The following is a 6,643-nucleotide window of genomic DNA, read 5'->3' on the forward strand; positions in this document are numbered from 1 at the left end:
CAGTTCCTATAAGGGAAGAAATAATTTAGGTCAAGGACAGACTCACCTTTCTTAATTGAATTAGTCAGTGATAGAGATATGAGATGTTAACAAGAGCAATTAGCACCTGTCACAGAACAAACTTACCAGCATGGTAAGGACAGTAACAGTTAACCTGTGTCTGAGCCCTAACCATGTGCCAGGAATTTTCCAAACTCTTTTCATAGATGATTTCATCTAATACTCTTACTATAACCTTTGAAGTCGGCTCCAGTTTCACCATTGTACAGATGTGGAAACTGAGGTATAGCAGAAGTAACCCTTCCTAAGCTTTCATAGCAAGTGAGGGGGACAGAACACAAACCCTGTAGTCTGACCTCAAAGTCTTCGTTCTTAATCACTTTATTATGAATAATCAAAAGCAGAGGTTGGCAAGCTTTGTCTCTAAAGGGACAAAATGGAAAGGTTTCAGGTTTTGCATGCCATGTAGGTCAGGTCACAACTACTAAACTCTGCTGTTGTAGACCATAACCAGCTATGGACAGTGTTTAAATTAATAGCCCTGGCTATGTTCCAGTAAAACTTTATTTATGGACACCAAAATGTGAATTTCATACCATTTTCATGTGTCTCAAAATAGTCTTTTAATTTTTCTCCAATGACTAAAAAGCATACAATCCATTCTTAGCTTGCAGTCCTTGTTTAGCTCACAGTCCTTAGGACAACAGGTAGCTGGCCATATTTGGCTCCTAAACCAGTTTTCAAATCCCTGCTCAAGAGTTGAAATAAAAATAAAACAAAGACATTTAGAGAGAAGTATGAATCACAATGTTATTTTTTGGCTATTTTTACACTGTATTTATTTGAACCTGAAAGTTCCTACCTGAACTCACACAGTCCAACTCTAAAATCCAGTTCACATCTCCACATCTAACAAGCTGTGAGGCCTTGGGCAATTGGTTCAACTCTAAGGCATAACTTCCTCATTGTAATAAGAGTAGTTATCTGAAAAGTTGATTATAGGCATTAAATTAAATAATAGATAGTAAGCAATTATGACAGCACCCCACCACATTGTTAACGCGCAAACATTAACGCTTATTATGGCTAATATTATTATCACTACTACTACTACTGCTACTATTATCAACATGACCATAACTCCAGATAAGGAAAATCAAAATAACACATCCCCTGAAGTTCACTTCTACAGTCTCTATTGACAGTCTCTGCCAAGAAGGTGAAGGTAAAAGCCTTTTAAATCTCTTTCACTATCTATCACTATAGTATCACTCTATCACAATCCAAACAAAATTTCTGCCTTGCAGTATATTCTAGCACTATGCTATCATTCTATCACAGCCCAAACAAGATTTCCACCTCACTCTATAGTCTCACCATTCTAGGAAAAAAAAAAAAAAAAAAAAAAAACAAAACCTCCTATATCCAGCACCTAACAGAATTCCTGCTACTTAAGCCTCTTGCCTCTTTTCCTATAATAATCAGCTACATTGCAATCTGCAACAGTTACCAACCTTTTTACTCACCTGTCTTTTTGGTCCAGCCTACTTGCATTGCTCATGGGTCACAGGGAGAGCAAAGAGATACAAAACCTCTATAATAAACTCTCTGTGAATTAGAACAAGTATGCTTTTATCTTATTTAATCAGGCTATGTGTGTGGAGACCGCTACTTCAGGTTGGCTGCAAAAGCAATGTTGCTTAACCCACTTAATAACTCTCTCCTCCTTATGGGCTCATCTCTAATGTTTATTGAACATTTACTGTGTCTCCGTCCCCATGGTGTTTGCTAATTATTTCTGTTATAAAAGCATTCACAGTTACAGATGAATTCGTAAGGTGCTGATGAAGACAGGGAAATTACCACTATCGCTGTGTGGGCCTAGGAAAACCATGACTATGCTAAAAGTCACAAAGTTGCCTTATTATCTCAGACTCTGACCGTTTTCTTCTCAAAAGTCTTGTGGGAAGGTAGCGTTGGTAAAGTTCATCATTTATCGGCTGGCAAATCAGTTGAGCATGACTTGGTTATCTGATCCTCTATTTCAGAGGACTGATGGGTTATGTTCTCAGAAGGGCATGACAATTCATCAGGAAAAGGAGTGAGCGATGGTTCCCAGAAAATGCCTTACTTGTCATCTTGAGGTTTCCATATCGCTGGAGCCAAATGTTAGCTCTGGTGGTCTTGAATAGCAAGACGGATCTGGGCCATTTTTGAGAATGACACAGCTGTTTGTAGTTTTGCAAGTGTTGCTGTTATAAAACTCAAATAATCATAACCCGGATGATTTTAACAATTAAGTATCTTAATTGGCAATGTCTGGAGCAAATCTAGATTATTTAGTATACATTAACAGACACATGTTCAGCTTCTTTTTTTCTTTTCTTTTTTTGAGAGATTTTTGCTATAAGTCAAGTGCACTCTCCAGAGAGACTAAAAGTGAGACATTACCTCCCTAAGGGGGATGGCCACGCAGCAATCCCTTCTCCTCCCTTCTCTTTTTTGTTGTTGTTTTGTTTTCCATTTTATTAAAAAGTAAGCGTTACACAAAAGACAAAGGAAAAATCCAGGCCACTCCACCACTTAAACATTCTCAGGGACTGTGACCGATTTCTCCAGCTTACCTCAGACCCGCATCCCTATGGCACAGTGCTGAGCAGCTAAATGACTGGGAAGGCGTGGTCATAGGCAGGGGCACCTCACACACTTGCTGTAGGCACTTGGTCCCATCTACCTTGAGCACTGTCCCCATTCCCACCCCCAGCTCCAGCCAGAGATTCAGGCCCTCAGACAGCAGGGCCCAGGCCAGCCCGTTCCTTACCCTTCCTCCTGATGTGTGCTCCTCTCTCCACCTGAGCCCAGCCTGGGCTCCACCTGCCTCTGCAGAGACCACTGGCAACTGACCTGCTGCAGTGCCCACTGCCTAAAACCCCCCAGGTGATCTAGGGAATGCCACCAGCCTGCCCTGGCCCTTGCTCTCTAGTGGCTGACTGTCCACTGTCATTCATCCAGTGCCCTGCTCTGCCCATCACTTTAGTAGCCAGCCTGCCCTTCCCTGCTCCACCTGGCCATTGCTCTTAGTGGCTGGGCAGCCATGGCCTGGCCATCACCTGCCCTGCCCTGCCCATCACTTTAGTAGCCAGCCTGCCCTGCCTCATCCCAGCTGTTGCTTTTAGGGACCAGCCACCCCATTCTGCCCAACTGGCTCTGAGCAGAGCTGTTTGGTGCTGCACCAGAGTCCAGAGTCCTCAGCTTCAGTAATTACTGGCACTTAGGTACTGGGTTAAGGAAATGGGTCCTCCCTAAAGTGTCTCTGTGGTGTCTCAGCCTGGAAACTGTTTTGTAAGGAAGCTTGAGTGACATTAGGCTCAGGACCTCAGGCACCAGGGCCACTGACTATGTTCCAGGCAAGGGACACCTGACACGTGCCCCGAGCAAGATGTGGGCCCCTGGATGACCTCCCACAAAAAAAGCAGTCTTCAGGGACCGATAGACAAGACCAGGAGACCTCCCATGCTGAGTGTGGGTGGGAGCCCCATGGGGTCCCAGTATCCAGGGTGAGGACCTGCCTCTCCCTCACGGATGTACCTCCAACTCTCCACACCGCTGCCCCAGCTTCCTCAGCGCCCTACGGGCCTGCACTGCACGCACCCGCTCCTCCTCCACGATCTGCTGTCTGGCCAGCGAGGGGGTTAGGGGCTGCGACCCTCTGGGGCTCAACCGCATCCTCAGCATCAGCGATAGCCTGCCAGGCTGGTCCCCAGTGCCCATCGTGGGCGTGGCGGTCAACCCTGGGCTGCAGGGCGACCTCAAAACTACACCGGGTCTCGGAGCAGCTCCTCACCAGCCTCTCTGAGGCCCTCTCCTCCTTATTCTTCCTGATTCGATCCCGTTGCCACCTCTGGAACGTTGTTTTCCACTCAACTTCTCCTTCGTGGACGTGACCTGTACCTCGGGCAGCCAGCTAGCCAGGTTCTTGCTGAGGAACAGCACGTGCTGGGCCTCCTGCTCCACGCGCAGGACGTAAGCCCTGTCGGACGCCCCCTTCGCCTGCTGGAACTTGGGGACTGCGATGTCTGGGTCCGCTCCCTTTGCCTCCTTCTCCAATGTCTTTCCGAAGGTCATCCGGGTCTCCTTTCTCCTCTTCTTGTTACTGATTGGGTTTTGCATTTCCCAGCGGCTTCTCATAATTTCCCGAGCCAGAATGGGATTTTCTGTTCATCGAGGTTCTTGGGCTTGGGACTGACTTTTCTTTTCCTTGCTGCGATTCCTGGGTTCCCGGGTTGAGTGCTGCTTCCCCTGGAGCCCCTACTACCGCCTGCACCTGGGTGCACTGGTCTGGGCTCTTGGAGGCCCTGCAGCTGCTAGGTGCCCAGCACCCGCCATCTCCAAACGAGGAGCTCCCTATGGAAGCCAGTTCCGCACTTTCACTCTCCCTTCTCCTCCTTTAGACTCTCAGAGTTCTGAACACACAAGCACTTGTGCCTGGCATGACTCTGAAGCTGCCAGGTCCAGGGCTCAATCTATAGTCAGCTACACTGGAATCCAGCGATGTAAGTGCCATCTGCTGGTCCCATTTCAGCTTCTGAATCCCCTCATTTCAAATATCTTTACATTTACTTAGGGGCTAGTTAGATAATAGCTTTTCCTTCTTCCCAGAAGAGTAAATACACATAGGACAACTCTGCTGATCAAATATTCTATTTATTTTTTTCTAAGACCACAAAATTATTCAATGAAGACCAAGAAAGTGACTTAGTAGCCCAGTTAATCTTTTGATTCGTCTGTAAAATTAAGTACCCAAGGAATTAATAGAGAGATCATTTGATATAAAATTCTTTTTTTCCCTCTAGGAGCTCAATCTTAGCCAAAACTGTGAAGTAGGCAGAGTTTACTGCCAACACACCCCACCTCTCAGCTTTCCATTGTATTGCTGTTTCCTTCCATAGCTACTTCCTTGAGAGTATTGCCATGATTCCAGACCTCTTAGTTAACACAAATAAGATAAGCTGGATTATACACTCTCAATGCCCAAGTACAATCTGATTTTTATTTTAAAAATAGTCATGCTTAACATAAATCAATAAATATCTAATAACAGCATCACACACACTTCTAACAAGATAATAGGAGAGAAATTTTCTTGGTAGGGCTCTTCCAAAGATCTCTCATCTCATACCAATAAGTATCTGCTGACTATCTGCATGCATACAGCCATTTCGTTCAAAATTCATTACCTAATTTTCGGGGCCTAATAGGAGAGATCACTGACTACTGGCATGCAAAAAATCTTCCAAGAAATTAATAAGTAATTAGAATGCAATTCACCATTCCCTGCCAGAAGATACACAGGATTTGTGAGAAGGGCTCTCACACACAGAAAGAGAAACTTTATAAAACAGTAGTTGTAATAAGTAAGACTGGTGTGTAAAGTTATTAAATTTTACTCCATTCTCTATTTGCTGAGAAACATCCTGTTTCTGAGAACGGTGATTAAAGAATGATTGGCATATAGTGGGCATCCAATCAATATTTGATAAACAACTGAAGGCTGATTAGTATATCAAATATATATAAGCAGTCAGAAAACAAAACTTCTTTTCTCTGGACATCTAGTGAGTTAGAATCTAAAGAAGTTCCCATTCAAAAAATTTAAGTGTCAGGATGCCTAAGAGACCAATAATGATTTCCTCAATGGGTAACTCCGTGTGTCATATCCATCCTTAATGTCCTTATCTGAGAGAAAAGCCACTTTAAAAGTATAACTTTATCTAAGAGAAATTAAAACTCATGTCTACACAAAAACTGATGCGTGAATAGTGGTTGTGCTTGTATTCACTAAAAATTGGAAACAATTCAAATGTTCTTCATATGCAGGATAGATGAACCAACTGGTGCCTCCAGACAAGAAAACACTACTCAGCAATAAAAAATATACTACTGGACCAGCCCAGTAGCCTAAGGGTTAAGGGAGCCACAATGCTGACTTATTTGGTACCAGTCCCAGCCTCAGTGCCTTGAAAATCCCACCAAATGTGTGAATATCCAAAATCTTAAAAGGATGGAGAAAAAGAAGAGCTGTGCTAGAGAAGCAACCATGCCCCGTTAAGAATGCTTTTTCTCTCTCTCCTCTCACTTTTTTTTTTCTCTCTCTCTCTCACTCTGTTTCTGGTGAGCACACATGCCTTCTGGTACAACATAATAGTGATAACTATATATATGTAATACAACATACAACAACATGAATGAACTCAATGACATACAACATACAACAACATGAATGAACTCAGGAGCATTTTGCTAAATTGCTAAATGGAAGAAGTTAGAGTTAAAAGGTTGCATATTATATGATGCTAAGGACAGAGGGAAAGAATTACCTGTGACTGGGAACAGGAGGGGGAAATTTACTAAAAGTGGTAGAGGGGATTTGGTGGGCATGATGGACTTGCTCTGTATCTTGATTGTATAGTGGTCACTCAACTACATGTACTTGTGAAAATTCAAACAGAAGCATGTCCTGAAACAAAGTAAATTAGTATTATAAATTATACCTTAGCCTTTTTCTTTTTTTGTCTTTTTTTTTTTTTTGGAGGGGTTTTTTTTTTGTTTTTTTGGTTTTTTTTTTTTTGTTTTTTTTCAGTCT

At 43.3% G+C, this 6,643-nt stretch overlaps 1 pseudogene; it reads right to left on the reverse strand.

The window, feature by feature from the left end:
• Positions 1-3,576: 3,576 nt before the first annotated feature.
• The window catches only part of LOC102480397 (coiled-coil domain-containing protein 137 pseudogene), a 6,676-nt pseudogene continuing 3,609 nt past the window's right edge, over positions 3,577-6,643 (reverse strand).

The sequence above is a fragment of the Tupaia chinensis genome, unplaced genomic scaffold (assembly GCF_000334495.1).
Source record: "Tupaia chinensis unplaced genomic scaffold, TupChi_1.0 Scaffold000275_1, whole genome shotgun sequence".
NCBI lineage: Eukaryota > Metazoa > Chordata > Mammalia > Scandentia > Tupaiidae > Tupaia > Tupaia belangeri.